The sequence below is a fragment of the Leptonychotes weddellii genome, chromosome 2 (assembly GCF_054177405.1).
Source record: "Leptonychotes weddellii isolate Sample4059 chromosome 2, ASM5417740v2, whole genome shotgun sequence".
In the NCBI taxonomy this organism is placed as follows: Eukaryota; Metazoa; Chordata; class Mammalia; order Carnivora; family Phocidae; genus Leptonychotes; species Leptonychotes weddellii.
The window spans coordinates 20,744,547-20,763,324 of record NC_138370.1 but is presented as its reverse complement, the minus strand read 5'-3'; the positions used below and the strand labels follow the sequence as shown (position 1 = coordinate 20,763,324).

At 44.6% G+C, this 18,778-nt stretch overlaps 1 protein-coding gene across 6 annotated transcripts in view; it reads left to right on the top strand.

Moving 5' to 3' along the window:
- The first annotated feature begins 307 nt into the window (after positions 1-307).
- The window catches only part of TRMT9B (tRNA methyltransferase 9B (putative)), a 59,289-nt gene continuing 40,818 nt past the window's right edge, over positions 308-18,778 (top strand). The window contains exons 1-3 of one of the 6 annotated variants that reach the window (XR_014141215.1): positions 491-1,123; positions 3,336-3,610; positions 4,861-6,010. The gene's annotated coding sequence lies outside the window, so the exon portion shown is untranslated. The other 5 variants (XM_081808313.1, XM_081808317.1, XM_081808329.1 and 2 more) reach the window with 5 other exon arrangements.

The following is an 18,778-nucleotide window of genomic DNA, read 5'->3' as shown; positions in this document are numbered from 1 at the left end:
CCGTGGAAGTAGGGGGTTGCAAGAATCCAACGAGAAAAGACGCGCTAAAGCGTCACGTTGTTGTCATCCCAGGTACTGCGTTGCTGTGCTCCCGGCCGGCCAGGTGCACTCGCCCCAGCGGTGTCCTCTCCCACACAGGACGGGCCACGCCGGGAAAGACGGATGAGAAGAGCCTGGGAAGAAGGCAGGAAGGTCACCCCCATCCCCAGGCCGGGCGCGAGCCGCAGAGCCTCCCTTCCCGAGCACGTTCGGGCGGGGCGTTCCCAGGGCCCCGGGCGGGGAGGCGACACTCCCCCCGCTCCGCGCCGCGCCCGCCGCCCCTCCGAGGCCGTCAGCCCTCCCGGCCTGGAGGCGCCGCGGGCCTCGATCCCCTGACTGCCGGAGCCCAAGCGCCGCCTCCGGAGAGGTGAGGGCGGGCCGGGGAGGCGGGGATGGCGGTGGAGGCGGGGATGGCGGTGGGGGCGGGGAATCGCGCGCCCGGGGCCGCCGGCGGTCACCCAGCTGCTGTCGCGGCGCCCGCCCAAAGGCCCCCGAGCCCCGGGAACGGCGCTTTCCGCGCGAAGCGCGCGCGGAGGAGGGCGGGCGACACCTGGCCCCGGGCCGCGGCGGGAGGAGCGGGCGGAGGGGGCCAGCCCCGAGGTCTGCCCGCCGAGCCGCGGCCCGGGAGGCCTCCGGCGCCCTCGCCGTAACTTCTCTTTGGAAGCCCCGGCCCAGCGGGCGCGCGCTCCCGCTCGGGCACGCGCGTCCCGGCGCCCCGCTCCCCCGCGCGCGCTCCGTCTGTTTTTCCCGATTGCTTTCGCTCTCGCACTCTAAAATAGGTCAAGGGGTGGAAGTTGCACCAGGTACGGCCCCCGGCTCTGATGCAAAAGCGGCTTTCTCTCCCCCGGCTCCGGGAGAGCCTTGCAACTATTCGGTTCCGTAGAGTCTCCCGCCCCCATACCGTGCGGAAAGCGCCGGCGACCGTGGTGCTGACAATGGTCTGCAGAGGGGAGCGGCGGCGAGCCTCTTTCCCACCCTAGTTCTGCCGGTCCTGCGCCCGCCTTCCCCCAGCACACCAGGAGGAGGGGGCGCGACAGGTCGCTTCGCGCGCTCGGGTCCCCGCGCCCGGGGTCTGACCGCCTAGGTGAGTTCGTGCTCTTCCTCTCTCGTTCCGGTCGCCGAGAGTGACCTGTTTACCTTGAAAACTTAGACGTGATCAAAACGGGCGAGCCTGCCTTGCCGTAGGGGATTGCGGGAGGTGCTTCAGCTGTTAACACCGGGTAAATCAGAACTCAAGAGCTGCAGGGGACATGTTTAGTGTCTTAAAGGTGAAAATGAATTTGTATTTTCATGGAATACACGTGTATCTCTCCCTTTAGAAGCGACCACTGGGAACTGATTTTTAACTAGCAGGAGGCAGGGAACTAAGAACTTAAAACCAGAAAGTTTGTCAGAATATTTTTTAGGTGATCTGAAAGAACTTATTGAAATAGCCAAAGCTGACGACAAAAATACCAGTTTAAGAAGGAATTTCAAAACGAGACGGTAGGATTTGCGTAATATTTGCCGTAGGTGTAGCTCATGATATTACCTGAGTTCTTTGTGGTAGATATCGTAAGCATACAAACGCTTTATGTAGAAAGAGGGTAAGGCTGTAAACATCTGCGTGCAAAGCTTTATATCGGTTGGCATGCATGAATTTTAAATGTATATTGAACATTTCGTGTGGGCAAAGAGCTAGAAAGTATCTATATCGTTTTGAGGTTTAGATTATTAGCAGTATTACAGGCAGCAATTGGCATTTAACGCCTTCCAGTGGTTAAATGTAGTATCAGTCACGTGACTCATTAGCATATAGAATCCTTGACATTACTGGCTAATGAATGGTTAATTTGGTCTGAAGTTTAGAGAAGGGAGGACTGTAGGTTTTTCTGTCCTTGATGCCTGACGGAAAATGCAGTGTAAAGGACTCTCCAATGCTGGTGAAGGATCTTTAGAGGAGCTCAGAGGGGAGGATCATTTACGAGGAATGAAAATGACTCCCTGATGGCCACTGAGTGCAGATAGCTTCTTCTAAAGGGGACCCTTGACAAGCTGGAAAGCATCTCCTCACTAAGGAATCCGCTCCAGAGGCTACTGCTTTATTAATGCGTTTGGTCAGACTTGAGAAGGGAGCTCTCCATAGGCTCTTCTTTTAATTCAAAAGAAAGTGTATCTCTAGAAAGGTTCAACTGCTGTAGTGATGTTCTTCGGAAATAATTTGCCCTTTTGTGTGTGTGTGTGTGTTTTAATATATCCAAATCACCAAGGCAGTTCAAGGTTTTAATAAAATTTTACTTACCGGCAGGATATGAAATTGAACATACTATGCATGGTTAATTCTGTTTGCAAGTGGGAGAGGCCGAGGGGCTTTCCCAGAAAATTTTAGGTCTATGTTTATGTGGGTTTTCCAAAGCCAAATCTCACTGGGGATTCTGAGGACTCTAAAGAAGGTATTAATGCTTATAGTATTTCTGGCAGGTGGGCATGTGAATACTTATAGGCATGTCACTGTAAATAATTCTTATGCGCCTTTAGAGAACTAGTATCCAAAATTTGAAACACATTATGATGAAGGCTCTATCACTGCTTTGAAGAAGGCGCAAAGGACCAGCCCGTTTGGCCATATACAGGACCTTAATGTTGAGAAAAACATGCAAATAAGTCTTTGTGTTTACTGCATGGTGATGTTCTACTGTGTATTTTAAATAGGAATTGAGTCAAGCTCTCATTGTGATTTAGCTCTTGGTATATATAATGCATTGTTGAGATGAGGCTGTCAGCACTGGTCTGGGCAATCTTACCTTTCTACTTGTAGGTAAATGAGGAAGTGCTCTGAGAAGACTGGCATGAAAGTACTAAGATGCTGGGGATTTATTTAAGAACAGACTGGGGGCACATGGGTGGCTCATTCGGGTAAGCTGCCGACTCCTAGTTTCCGTTCAGGTCATGATCTCAGGGTTATGAGATCGAGCCCCGGATAGGGCTCCACACCCAGCAGGGAGTCCGCTTGAAGATTCTCTCCCTCTGCCCCTCCCCGGACTCACAGTCTCTCTAAATCAATCAATCAACCAATCAATCAATCTTAAAAAAAAAAAGAACAGACTGAAGGAATAAAAATGGAGCCTGATTCTGGTATAGCTTGGTCCCTGGAAGGTCTGCCAGCATGTGGTGCTAAATGGCCAACTGCATGTCCTTCAGCTTTTGTGATTTTCTTCTCTTGATGTCATAAGAGAATACGTAGCATAGAGCCCCTAGCTGAGAGGTATCCAAAAGGAGTTGACATCATTCACTTTGGGTATTTACTTCCCATCCAGGCAAACTTGTAACCACTCAAGAAGGAATTTAGAGTCTGCATTGGATCCCCTGGAGTGAATCCCATCTCTGAGCCATTTCCTCATCTGTGAAATGGCCATCATGAGACTTCCCGACGTGGCTGTGAGAAGCAAATGAAATAATTTGTATATAATACTGAGTATGCAGTCAGCACATTGTGAGCAGTCTTACAAGGAGAAATGTGTTGAGTTCAGTGTCATCTCCTGGGGGCTCTGGAGGGGTTGCTGTGTAATTGACCGTGGCACTGAATATTCAGGTAAATTCCCCTGTCCTGGTATACTTAGTATGCTCTCATAGTATACACCGTGGTATACACTAGACTCCTAGGAGTTAGCGTCCTCTGGGAGCTAGAGGCGCACCCTGTCAAATCTGCATATCCTCCACCTGAGACAGGCCTTTGGCTTATCTAGGGTTAAAGAAGTTACCTGTGGTGGTTTTTGGAAATAATGATGAGATAGTTAAGGGGAGGGAGAGGTGACCAAGTGAAATTCTAAAATAGAATTTAAACATGTCATTGGCTCGTTTCGGTTAATGCCATTAGAAGTATGGCCCTCATAAAATGATAATAATTCCTAGTTTCCCGAGGGGCAGTTACGCATTTTGCAATGGGGTACTTGGACTTTGGGGATGAGGCAGCAATAACATTCCTTCAGCTTTTCAATCGTTCAGCATTGCCTAGGCACCTAAGGCTCCACGCTAAGCCTTCAGAATGCAATAGCAAGAAACTCAGACCTAACCTCCCGTGGAGCACAGGTCTGCTGGTAATACATACGTAAACCTGTAATTACACTTGCGCTCAGTGCGAGGCAGGAAAAATGTCAAGGGCAGAAGCAGGGAATCTGACCTAGGATGGGAGGGATGTCAGGAATGCTTGCTTCCGGCAGTGATGTTGGGGTTGTGAAGGAAGGTCCTTTCTTGGGGGAAGGAAGAGCCTTTAATAGGTAAGGAACAGCCCCTGCAGAGACTCCACACGTGCAGGTATACCGTAGGGGGACTCTGCACGCTCAGGTACTGTAGGGGGACTCTGCACGCTCAGGTACTGTAGGGGCGGGCCCAGGAGAGCACAGGTATCTTTGACGAAGGGGCAATGTTGTGAATGAGGCTGGAACAGTAGGCCTCTGCTGCGAGACACATTTTCTTTTGTATCAAGGATTACAGTCTCAGTAGAACTCTTAATTGTTTTGTGTAAACCTCTTACCTTAGGCTTTCAGACTATTGAGTTATCAAAAGAATATTTACAGTCATTTTTTTAAGCTGATCAGAACCTAAACCTAATTGACTAGTTCGTCAGCTCTTTGCATTACTGTGTCCGACTTTAAAACCCTTGGGATTAATTTCCTTTTTAAAAAATCTAACAGATTTTGTGTTTAATATACGTATTTTATGTATTTCCCGCCATCCTATATACATAAATACAAATTTATTTGTCCTATATATGTATACAGGAGAACTGGAAATATACAAATAGGTATATTGATCCAGTTTGAATCTGTATATCTATTCAAGAGCTGTCGGGACTGACGCGCTTGCATTTCACCCGTGGAAAGGCCTCCTGAGTCTGGATGAGGCAGCATGCCTCCTTGGGGGATGGCTCCCAGCACCATCCAGGCAAGCTCAGTGAAGAATTTGGCATCTGATTCTCTCCACCATGTGCATGGTTTTATTCGCTCTTATTCCCTGTTCCCTTCTTTTTCCTTCTTCTCTCCCCTCTCTGTCATTTTTTCCTTAATGTTTTTTTTTCTCTCTCTCTAGGGGCCCCCATAATTATTTCTCAGCCTTTATAATTATGCTCTGGCTTTAACCTCAGGCCCCACAGTGTTGGCCTCATTTGGATAGTTCTGGATCGTATGGCCCTTGACCTTCTTCCTGTTCTTCATGGTTAACCGTAGGTGTCAGATGGACACAGACTGTTTCCTCCTTGCAGTTCTCCCCAGGCAGACCTGCTGCCTTGTGCACTGAGTGTCCTCATCTCTGCCTTCTTCCCTGGACCAGGGAGGCTGCAGATAATAGAAAGTATCCTAGCTACTGGAAGCCGACCGGGGTTTCACATGGGAGTTAGGTGCTCACAAGAAGGCTGCAAGGAAAGGTTGCCACGGAAAGGAGAGACGAGGATCCAGGCTGAGCTCTAGGGGTGACACCCAGGCAGCGCTGCTGAACTGGGCCCCCCGGGGGGCTGCTGCCATCATTGCCACCGTGTGGGGGCTGGGAATCAGGGCCACCACCGGAACTGCTGACAATCAAGAGCACAGTGACGAGAGAAGCTGCTACACTCCACCCGGGAAGCCAGTGACTGAGCACAGCTACCAACGACAAAAACAAACTAGCAACCCGGTATGTGCCCAGAACCCTAACTGCAAGGAACTCTGGGAAATGTAGTTTGCCCCTTCCCAGCCTCCCGGAAGAATGCACCCTTGTAGGGGACGGGAATGAACACGAAGGCGGAGTGACACCCCATCGCGTCTTACGTATATCTAAAACGTTATTTCCTCAGAGCCTTAGCCAGCATATTTCATTCAAAGCAGGTAGATGATCTATTGTAAGAATCCAAAAAGGATCCAGTGGCTTAACCAATTTCCATTTCAAACAGATGGATATTATAGTCATTACAGTCGAAATTGCTGGAAAAAGCATCAAGCGAATAAATACCTAAAAATTACCAAGCGCCTGCCTCTGCATGTGGTTCTGTTTGAAAGTGAAATAGTTTTCCTTTGTTTCGGTTTAGTAATCAAAGTCAAATACCGGGAGAATTGATTTCTAAAAAAATTCTCCCCACCAAAGTCCCAGATAGCCTACGTTTAATGCATAGCAGTACAAAGGAAGAATGCCGTGTCTGATAAGAGAAATAGCTCCTGGCAGGCTGGGTCTTTCCTTAGATGAATTATCTATGTATCCGTGTTTCTACCGAACCTTTCTTTAACCTATAACTTGAATGGTGCTTTTTTTTTTTTTTTTTTAAGGATTACAAAGATAGAAATGACCTGTTAATTGGAGATTAAAATAAGAGTATTGACTCTAATCACTTATTTCATACCCTGGTGCTTGTCAGATTCTGTTTTTGCAAACCATTAAAGTAAATATGATTGAATCTCTACTATCGCCAAGTAATAAATTATTGTTTATCGGCAGTCAGAAGTTCCATTAGCGCATCTAGGAACAAATCTTGATTATTGAACGAAGTAATTTTATGTTTGCCTCTGATATTTGGATCTAGAAAATGAGAGCAGAGTAACTGAAACAAATGGAGTAACTTAGTGAATTGGTCAGTCTATGACACATATCTATTTTTAATTGATTTTTATGTCTCAAAAGGTAATATTCCATTCAGATATCTTCTCTGGTAGGTGATGAAAGCATTTAAATGCGGATTTACAAATGCTGCCTGGGGTAAACTGCACTATAATATGAATGTGTTCTTTCAAGTCCAATGGTGACAACAAGAGTTTAGCCAGTCCAACCCCAAGCCACCCAAACTAAACACAGTGCTTTTGCTCTGTAAATGCAGCTTCAAGACAAATTCACTGTCTTCCATCCTGAGCCCCCACCTAAGCCCCACTTACCCTGTATTCTCAGGACGGAACTGTTTGAATCTAATATTACACTATGACTTGATTAATTGTATGGGAAAGTAAGTAGTATTAATCCATGTTACAGTAACACATTAGGATCTCTGATTCCCCCTTCCCACAGTTTTTCTCTTTCATTCATATTTGAGTAAACATTCAAGAGAAAAACCTGGATTTCCCTCCCACCGGGTTATAAGGGGGATGAGTTCTTATCTTCGGCTATATGGAGCTTAATTGCAGATTACGTTGTAGGACACAACTCCTTTTACGGATTGAAAATCAAAATCTTCCTATTTTCCAAGTAAAAGTAGTTCTTAAAAATAGAAGAACATCCAGGGGTGCCTGGGTGGCTCAGTTGTTAAGCGTCTGCCTTCGGCTCAGGTCATGATCCCAGGGTCCTGGGATCCAGCCCCGTATCAGGCTCCCTGCTCAGCAGGAAGCCTGCTTCTCCCTCTCCCACTCCCCTTGCTTGTGTTCCCTCTCTCTGTCTCTGTCTGTCAAATAAATAAAATCTTAAAAAAAAAAAAAGTAGAAGAACATCCAAATCTGAACTCACTCTCTGGTTAGATCATTGATGGGCTAAATTGAAGCGGGAGGTGGGTAGAGAAAGCATGGTTTTTTTAGTTTATATTTTAAAGCAAAATTTGAGGACAATCAAGCAAGACTAGTATTTGAACATCATCGAATGATTGGTTAGTCACTGACTCAAGATGTGGCTGTTAAGAACCTCTTTTGTACCAGGATTGGTGCTGGGTGCTAAAGATAGATGCCTCTGCCTTTAAGAGACTGATACTCTGGGGGAGACCGTAATAAAGGGTTATGGTGGGTAAAATGGTCCTCTTAGAGTCAGTATGGAGAATAGTGGTTTTCTCATTTTCTCATGGTAAGGTGAAAGGCAGAGTTAATTGAAACAGACATATTTCTGATTTCTAAGAATATCTACTGATATTTTTAACAACAGCAAAACAATAAAAAGGCAGCCAAGAGAGGCCAAAAAAAAAAAAAAAATGTCAACTGTCCCAGACTGGGCCTTTTATCTTCTCCCTTTAACCTACAGATACCGAAGTAAGCTTGTCACAAGTTAGAGGGTTTTAGTGTTTAAAGAAATAATGAGTTTGTAAGAAAAGAGGACTGCTTTTGGTTCTTTAGTCAACATTCAGAAAGTAGTCTGTTAGCTTTAAAAAATGTTAAGCGTGGCAGCAAGGAAAGGGGGACCTCAGTCCTATCAGGGACTTCCATCCTATCTATGACTACAAGAAATTGAATTCAATTCCCAAAATAGGTTTGGAAGTAGATTTTTCCTCAGAGCCCCTGGATGACAGTTCAGCCTGGCCACTATCTTGATTTCAGCTTTGTCATATCCTGAGCAGGAAACTCAGCTGTGTTGTTCCAAACCTCGGACCTACAGAACTCTGAGCTAATAAATGGGTGTCGTTTTAAGTTTTTAAAAAAAAGGATCAGAACCCTTAACGTTCTATAGGACATTGAATTTATAATTAGAGTACTTGAGAAAATGCAGGCACATTTGGAATGTTAAGACATCTGCAAATGAAAATGTCAATGCAATGATTTATGAAATTACGAAACAGATCTAGGGTGACTAGATGATGTGTTGTCAATCTGGGACACTTCTAAGAGTGAAAGGGGCACTATTAATGATTGCCCTGGGAAAAGAAGCAGAAATGGGGACCAAGGCCAACAAACCAGGATTTATGGTCACCCAAGATTAAGATGCTGGTTGTATAACATTATTGCATTAACTGCAATATTGATTTCTTAAAAATTATAGTAAGTATATTCATAACATAAAACTTAGATTTAAACCATTTGAAGTGTATAGTTCAGTAGCATTAAGTATATTCATATTGTTGCGCAACTATCATTCATCTCCAGAATTTTTTTCATCTTGCCTTGCTGAAACTGAACCTATTATAACAGTAAATCCCTGTTCACCTCTCCCCTTCGCTCCTGGCAACCACCATTTTACTTCCTGTCTCTGAATTTGCCTCTTCTAGGTATGTTACATTAGTGGAGTAATAAACTATCTGTCCTTTTGTGACTGGCTTATTTCACTTAGCATAATGTTCTCAGGTTTTATCCATGCTGTAGCTTGTATCAGAGTTTCCTTTCTTTTTAATGATGAATATTTTTCCATTTTTCCACTGTATGTATTTCCACATTTTGTTTATTCATTTGTAGATGGACACTTGAGTTGCTTCCACCTTTGACTAGTGTAAATAATACTGCTATGAGCGTGCGTGTGCAAACATCTCTGTGAGCCCTTCCTTGCCATTCTTTTGGGCGTATACCCACAATATTGATTTTTAAGTGAAGAAATTAAAAATGGAGGGAAAAAGAACATTCTTTTCCTTTACAGGATCTTTCTGGTCATACTTCTTCAGTACAATACTCTGTCAGACTGGAGTCCAGTGATGCCCCTACAGAATTTATCAGAAAAATCCGTTGTTACAGATAATCTGCTGAAAAAAACACCCAGGGGTTCAAATTCCATCTGCACACAAGAAAGGAAGCTAGTTTTTCTGTCTCTGCTACTATGATGCATTGATCACAGATGTTTCTAAGTGAAAAGGGCTGGCATTTAGAACATCAGAATCTGAGTCAAGTGGATGGCCTTCAGCAGCATAAGGAACCAGGAAATCAACAGCATGAGCCTGAATAACAGGAGGCTCCACGTGACCTAGAACATCTTTGTAACACAGGGGACCATGAACTTCCTGGAAACAGGCCGCAGAACCAACTGCCATTTGTTGGTTTGGAAGCTGAGAAGAAAGGAGACAGGCTACAGGGGAGTGTGGACCTTCCAGATACTGAGAAAAATGTTCTTCTTTTGGCCATAGAAGTAGATATGAGAAAGTCAATGTCAAGAACATTGGTATGTCTGATCTCAGCTTTGATAATCCCTTCATGGAAATGGGAGCATCGAAGTATAACTCTTCATCTGAAATTTTAAGCACTTTCATTTCCACCGGGGGTCTATAGACCTGGAAAGTAATGTTGACATGTCGGGAACAAACAAGGAATTGCCATATGTCCCTCTCAGAAGTCTCTGTGGCAGATGTCAGCCCTCTCTGGAGTCAATAAAGAAACGAATTCATCTGTAACTGCAGCCTCGAGGGAACTTGACAAACTTTTGGTTATCAGTAAGAGCCAAGCTTCAAAAAATACATCTGCAGGGGTTAATCTGCCAATCAGAAACGGTAACCAAGAGCCCAGCAGGTACTAAGGAGCTTTGAGAAAAATGGACCCAAAGTGACTATCTTACAACTTTCCAGAATGAACAGTGCCCACAAATCTGTTCTCACCAGACTGCACCTGTATCAGTAAGGACTGAAATACTAACAGGCGAGTCCACATGAAAACCTGCACACAGATGTTATAATGTAAACACCCCCAGATGGCAAATAACCAACATGTCCTTCAGTAGGTGAATAGATAATCTGTGGTATATCCATACAATAGAATGATATTGAATGATGAAAATATCTATTAAGCCATGAAAAGACATGAAGGAATCTTGAATAAATATTGCTCAGTAAAAGAAACCAGTCTGAAAAGGCAAAATATTGTATAATTCCAAATATAGGACATTCTGGAAAGAGTAGTATATGAGTCTGGACCGAGACAGTAAAAAGGCCAGTGATGGCCAGGGATTTTTGGCGGGGGGTGGGGAGGGGAAGATCAATTATGGAGGACAGGGGACTTTCAGGGCAGTGAAACTATTCTGAATGATACTGTAATTATGGACACGAGACATCTTGTATTTGGCAAAACCCACAGAACAGTACAATACAAAGAGTGAGCCCTAATATAAACTATGGACATTTGTTAAGAATCATATATCAATATTGGTTCATCAGTTTTAACCAATGTTCTACAACAATGCAAGATGTTAGTTAAAAATTACGTAAAATGTGTCTTAAAAAATGAAGACACCCTTCACTTGGTGCTAGTGTAGAAGATGGAGAAAATGTTACCTGCAGGGATCTGGGGGGTGGCATGTTGAGTGCAGGGAACATGGCTCCAAGTCAATGAAGGGAATAAATGAGAGCGGTTCTGTCCTCTCTTCCCAGCAGAAACATCTAACCAGCTACACTGTACCAGACTGTTCACCCAAGCTCTTAGCAGCTGAGGAAGATGCATGCAATCAGACTTCTGAGCAAACTACTTCCTTCCCATATTGGTCAAAGACTTGGGTCTGGGCCCACGGAATCCGCTGATACACCTGAAACCAGAAGCGGCCCAGCCATTCCCCAGGTCCCGCCAACTGTCAGCCGTCAACTTTTCCCACTGCAGACACTGCTGGGATTCTCCACGCTGGCTCTCCTCTGCGGGAAGCTCTTGAGCCTTTGTATCAAGTGGGCAGAAATGCAGACCGAGCTCCTCTTGTTTTCCCAGCAAGGAATGCTGCCATTCCTGCAGAGGAACGACTATGGCGAAGTGGGCTAGACCATACACCTTAAAAAAGCTATATAGATACACGGGCACACCCAGCTGTATGCAGTATCTGTAGAAACCTGCAAGCAGAATGTTGAGCTCGATGTTTTTAGGTTTTTGTGTTGGTTTCTTTTTTCCAAAGTAATTTATGATCTTTTGTCTGATAATCTGTCCTACTCCTGAAAATTTGAGCCTTTTGAAATGTATTTGCAGTATGTGCATCCAGAAGCTTTTACTTCTCATTGAGATGGTATAGCCTGGCATAAAATTGATGGTTTTATGTGTAGCATACCACTTTACAATGATTGTGAATCTTCGAAAAGCAGAAACTACTAGAAATCCCACCGTTTGTGCAGCTAAAAGCAGATCAGCTCTCTGTGCTGTAGGCAAGGTATGCCCTGTTGACTTAACTGTCAGCTTGTAAACTTTTAACCACACAGTTTGGTGTTTTGAATGATTCCCAGTGCTCTGGGTATTATGATTCATCCATGAAAACAGGACATCAAAGAACACTTGGCCAGTAAAACAATGGAGGAAGAACTATGTTCTGTTCTGACATGGAAAATTTTTATTTTTTAAATTTTATTATGTTATGTTAGTCACCATACAATACATCATTAGTTTTTGATGTGGTGATCCACCATTCATTGTTTTTGTATAACACCCAGTGCTCCATGCAGTACGTGCCCTCCTTAATACCCATCACCAGGCTAACCCATCCTCCCACCTCCCTCCCCTCTGAAACCCTCAGTTTGTTTCTCAGAGTCCATAGTCTCTCATGGTTCATCTCTCCCTCCGATGGCCCCCCCTTCATTTTTCCCTTCCTTCTCCTAATGTCCTCCATGCTATTCCTTATGTTCCACAAATAAGTGAAACCATATGATAATTGACCTTCTCTCCTTGACTTATCTCACTTAGCATAATCTCCAGTCTCATCCATGTTGATGTGAAAGTTGGGTATTCATCCTTTCTGATGGCTGAGTAATATTCCGTTGTATATATGGACCACATCTTCTTCATCCATTCATCTGTTGAAGGGCATCTCGGCTCTTTCCACAGTCTGGCTATTGCGGACATTGCTGCTATGAACATTGGGGTGCATATGGCCCTTCTTTTCACTACATCTGTGTCTTTGGGGTAAATACCCAGGAGTGCAATTGCTGGGTCATAGGGTAGCTCTATTTTTAATTTTCTGAGGCACCTCCACACTGTTTTCCGAAGTGGCTACACGGGAATTTTTATTGTAGGTAAATAGTGATCACTAAAGCATTTCTCCAGGTTATTGAATACTCTGTGCAACAGCTCCTTTAGACAAAGCTGGGACTGAGTAACTCCTGTTTTCCTGGATCCGTTTATCTAAACTAGACCTTTTGCTGGGTTTGCTGGGCCTCTGGGCTTATAGAATCAGTACATGTGGATTCTAGTCCTTAGTCCTTAAGAAGCTGACATAGTTTTCTTTTCTTTACCAGTTGGCTGTCAGGTATTTATAAGTGACACCAAGGGCATTAGTTTGCACCTACTATGACATAGAACTTAAACCTCTTTCCACACTCAGCTAACATCGGCCCCACCTCAGCACGATGCTATTCCCTGCCGGCCCTTATGCCCCGCATCCACCTCCTCTTGTGCCTTGCTCAGCATCGGGAGACCTTCATTTGGGCAGCACATTAGCTGGGTGAGGCTCCCTGCTTGCTGGATGGCCAACAGCTTCAGAAAGCCCATGTCAGTCCCAGAGGTGCCAGCAGAATGGCCATCCTGGGCAATTTAACCACAGTTTTCCTCAAAACCGTGATGTTGCCATAAAACCGAGTGTTTGAAGCCTGCAGCAGGAAAACCAGAGGGTCTGTTGAGATAGAGTGGCGTTCTAGAGCATTCACACTGCGGTGGGTTGAGAGGGGGTGAAGGACAAGAAAGTAGGCAAGGCTTGCGGACCCCTTAGAAAAGGGAATCTAAAGCTTGTGGGCAGATGCAGGGCCTGGGAATGGCTTGTACTGGTGTGTGGTTTTCTGTTCCTGTTTCAGAAGAGAAGTGGTCACTTGGGGAGAAGCTGCAGATGGAGAGAAAGGATTGGCCAGAGGCCAGGAGAGATGAGATCAACAGAGAGATGCCAGTCTTTGAGAGGCATCTGACAATCCCGGGGAGGAAAAGATATGTAGGAGACGTGGGGGTGGCAAGGAGGGAAACTGAAGAAATTTGCCTTTTCTTAGTGAAGGAGGAGCAGAGTTAGCCTGATAGGGCACTGTTTTGTCAACATCTCAGGCTTTCTGGGGAAATCAAATTAGGTTCCCAATGCAAACGATACAACTTTAAGCTTTGGTTTTGTATCTCTTTGCCCATTTTTGGCTCTAGTTTTCTCATGCATGAGCTCTGCAGCATCTCATTTTCTAACAGTTTAGGAGGCCATAAAACAGAGATCAGATGACTAAAGCAGACTATTGGCCTTTCTCAGGAAAAAGCTGTGTTAAAAAACTTAAGTCGTTACTGTCATCTTCATGATTTGTGTTCTTTAAAAACTGTTTTTCTAAAATACTGAATTTCAGCTTTTTTTTTTTTAACATTTCATGTTTTAACATCACAGGAATTGGGGTGCATCTTACAGTTGATGGTGTATCAACAACTTTCTTGGCACAATAATTGTGCGTGTTACAAAATAGACGGCGTCTCAGGATGGACGACCAGAACAGAATAGCACAGACTGGGTGGCTTAAACTGTAGATGTTTATTTTTTCACAGTTCTGGAGGCTGGAAGTCCCAGACGAAGGTGCCAGCCAATCTGGTTTCTGGGAAGAGCCCTCTTCCTGGCTTGCAGACGGCCACCTTCTTGCTGGGTCCTCACGTGACCTTTCCTCTGTGGGCACACGGAGAGAGAGTTCCCCGGTGTCCGTGCTTGGATTTGTTTTTTTAAGTAGGCTCCACACCCAAGCTTAGGCAATGCATGCTCTACTGAGCGTGACAGCTGCCTCCCTGGTGTCTTTTCTTCTAAGGACATTATAAGGGCCCCACCCTTATGACTTCATTTGACCTTAGTTACCTCCTTATAAGCCCCAGCTTCAGACACAACCACATTGGGAGTTAGAGCTTCAGCATATGAATTTTGGGGGAGACACAAACATTCAGGCCATGAAGACGGCAGCCTAGATTCCATTAAGGACTGGATGGCCATCACCAGGAAATACCTCCATCAGCCATAGATGCTTCAGGTTAAATCTTTGGTCTTATTTATTTTTAATTTTTAATTTAGAATCAGAACTCTTATATTTATTTTTTAAGGAGATTATGATGCAACCCCGTGAAGGCTAAAGAATGGTATTTATAACCTGAAATTAGAAATAATAGGCTGTGTCTCCTTACAGGCTTATCTCTGAAGAGACAAACACAGTTATAAAAGGGGTATGAAAACTGAAAAAAATTAAACTTTCCAGAACAGTCTGGTTTATTCTGGGCACAGACTTAATAACTCCTCCTGCTAGAAGGAGTACAATTTACTGCCACAGCAAAGCTTAAAATGTCAAACATACTCTTACAAAATACAATGCAAGCTGCCTGCAAATGAGACCATTCTCTTAGCTGGCGTGTTTCGTATGTCTGTACAGCTCTCATAATTGTGGCATTGAGAATGGAAGCCTCTGCACGTGATGCAAACATTCCAGCATCAGTTATCATCAGTATTGAGCAGGTATGGGTTGCTGCAGACCGTGGAAGGAACTACAAGATCCAAGCTCTTAGGAGCTCAGTGTAAAGGAGACAGAACTAGCGTTGAAGTGAACACAGCAAGGAGATGGTGTCAGGGAGCTCGGGTTACAAAGCAAAAGGCTGCCAATCGGAAGGCCGGGACCCAGGGACTTGGCAGGAGGTCACAGGGGCTGCCAGCCTTTTCCAGCATCCAGCTCACGACTCGGAACCCAGAAAGCATGAGAGCGGTCAATACAGATGTCACCAAATTGATTTATCCAAAGCTGACCCCTCTGATGACCCAGAAGTCTTTTCTTCCTATTTTAGGTAGGATTTCAAGAGATTTAGTTGCCTGATTTCTGTTAGGCCGAGTAAAAGACAGAGTGAAAAGAGCCGACAGCAGAAACAGTGAAGAAGTACTCAAAACCTCATGCCACCTGGTGTGGATGCAGACTCTCTATCAAGCCCCAGACAGCATCACTCTTCTCTCATACTTTGTCAGACTTAGCTCCTATGTTACCAGTTTAAAAATAGGACATTTATAGGCTATTTAGAAAGACATCAAAAGTATGTGTGTTATGTTAGAAAGATTTCCATAAAAGTCATTAAAATAAATAATACCTTGATCAACCTGCGCTATTTCTAATGTTAAATTATGTGATACAGGTTTTTAATAAAATTGGTCTAGGGGCGCCTGGGTGGCTCAGTTGGTTGGGCGACTGCCTTCGGCTCGGGTCATGATCCTGGAGTCCCGGGATCGAGTCCCGCATCGGGCTCCCTGCTCAGCGGGGAGTCTGCTTCTCCCTCTGACCCTCCCCCCTCTCATGTGCTCTCTCTCTCAAATAAATAAATAAAATCTTTAAAAAATAAATAAATAAATAAATAAAATTGGTCTAAATTGGAGTTCAGTACATATTTATTTGGCATAGGACTTCTCAGACTCATACAGGAGATGGATGGCATATGCTGATCCCATCCAGCACCGTCCCAGAGTAGGAACAAAATGGGGTAGCTCAGAGTGACCCTGGCTTCTGGGGCATTCAATCAGGGGAGTCAGCCTGCAGAGATGAGCTGAGCCTGTTTGTTCAGAAGTTGGGCACAGTGGGGAGGTCCATGGTGGAGGGCGAAAAGCTTCATTTCCCCAGATCGCAGGAACAAGAAATAGAGGTCACAGTATGTTCATTACCTTGCTTCCATTTTACAGTGTCCCTGTCAATTTTATGTTACGAGAATATAATCCTCCTACGATATAAAGGCATTTTAGGATTACGTAACTCTCCTCATCAGTACAAACACCAATGGTCGATACTCCAGCAGTACGGGAGGTTTAAGTCGTACAATTCTAGGTAGCGTGAAAATAAACTTTTTTACAGTACCTGAAAAATTGGATTGAGAAGGAGGCATGTTCTGTGGGTTCCATGTTCAAACACTGGTTCACTCTAGGGTTCTGGGTAAATCATTTCCTGTATTTGTTTTCTCTCTGAAATGAGCATCTAAAGATATGTGCAGTGCCCTGAAGTCTTTGATCAGTTAAATTAAATGCTAGTATGTTGGACAAAAGCATATGTAAAAAACCACCCAAAGTCTCAGGAACAAATGTAATCCGCAATGGGAAGGGGCCGTGGCAGAGCGAAGTCCTGACCTCAGGACCTTGGGGCTTCAAAGTCACGTTCTCAACTCCTGCTCTCCCTACCACCTGCACACAGACTGAAGCTCACCACAGTGAGGTCATGGGGACAAGGATGATGACTTGCTCACCCCAGAGGTTTTTCTTGTGGTAGAACTGACATTAAAATGACTTTCTCCTCTTAGCATTTGACCCATGTAGATTATTTTAAACTTTTCTTCACTAATGCACAATACCTAAGCATATTCCTTTCTAATGAAAGCTGCCCTTAATCATCAATTATTTCCAAGGAAGGCAAAGCCTCCTGAGTTTTCAACTTTTCTTGTTAATTAAGTATGGAAGCTGTCACTCTCCTAGGAGAATTACAATCACTAATCCACTTAGAATGCCAGCAGAGTATTAAATACGTTTTTAGAACACCGTCTTAACTCCAAATAGTGAATGTCAATATCAAAGTAGTAACTGGCATGAAGTGCTGAACATGTTTTGAATTCGTTTTGAAGCATTGTGACAAGTCATTGTATAGGCAGAAGGACCTTGTAATACAGCTTCTAAAAGGGATAAAGATGAATTTCTATTTTAAATGAGATGCTCCCCCAAATCACAAAAGACATACACACACTAAGAGACCATAAAGGTCTGCAGAGATATGTGACTGTCCTGGGAGGCTGCCTATTTGATGAAGGCGAGGGTGGGAAGGGGACCACAATGGGCAGACTTTCCTGATTTCTGTTCCTTTAATCTAGAAAACCACAGCCTTGCTCTTTGGAATTTTCCTTTCATAAGCATTAATCATTTATCAATTTCTGATTTATTTGTCATAGAGAGCTACTACAGCTTCTAATTAACTACCAAAATCTCTTCGTGTTCTCTACTCCGAGGTCTCAATTTTTATGGAATACAATCAGGTTAAGAGGAATCTTAGACAGTGACATTTCGAGGCGTGGACTGAGGGTCGCATGTTGACTTGATGTTCAGCTGCGCCCTCTGAGAGGGACCAGTCCTCAGGATGGTGAGGACAGGCAGCCCAGAAAGCTTGACCCCAGGGCTCACAGGGGACCCCAGAAGTGCAGTTTCCAATTTAACAGTGCCTGTTAATTACTAGAAGAGCGGAGGCATGATGGGTACATGTCATGCCCTTTCCCAACTGTGCTGGCCTTGCCTGGCCCGTGTCCCAGAGGGTCAGCGTGGATGCATGCTCCTGTGTCTGGAAAACCAAAGTCCCTCCCCTCTGGATTATAGCTGGATTTCCATCTGGGCGCGCTCTCTCTCCAGAAAATTATTTGAGATCCTAGGCTCCTTTATTGATACCAAGACTCCCTTACCTTTAGTTCTTTCCTGGTGATAATTCCAGTACTACTTGGTTTTCTTACCTATATATACTTTGGGAGTGTGTGTATACGTATACATATGTGGATATGTATGTGGAGATATATATATACACACACACTGTATTTTACGTCTGTGAATAAAATTGAATGAAAACACCAAAAAACAAATGTACTGTTAACTTTTGTAGACATCAGTTATCAGTAAGCAGACTAGTCTGTTCTTTCACTGTCCTTGAACTTTAGGCTCTGAGATCTATTTTTTATGTAATCCTGTTTGTAATCTCTCCTCACTTTTTATTTCTAAAGTAGTACTTGATTGATTTTTTTTTTTTTAAGATTTTATTTCTTTATTTGACAGAGAGAGAGACAGCGAGAGCAGGAACACAAGCAGGGGGAGTGGGAGAGGGAGAAGCAGGCTCCCCGCGGAGCAGGGAGCCCGATGCGGGACTCGATCCCGGGACTCCGGGATCATGACCTGAACCGAAGGCAGACGCTTAAGGACTGAGCCACCCAGGCGCCCCAGTACTTGATTGATTTTTATACTGTGCCACATTCTCACTCACCAGTGACACTCAAGAGAGCGTGTGGATGGCAGTTCGCTGCACTTAGCATGGTACCATCATCCCAAAGCTCCCTCGTGGCTCTGCCGTGGCTGCAGGGCTCCTTCCCCATGAGCGTGCATCCTGCCTGGCGCCTTCTGAAACCTTTACGTGTCACTGAACTAGAAGAGTTGGCTGCCCCGACCTAGTCTTTTTTGAGCTTTGCGATGTATTCCA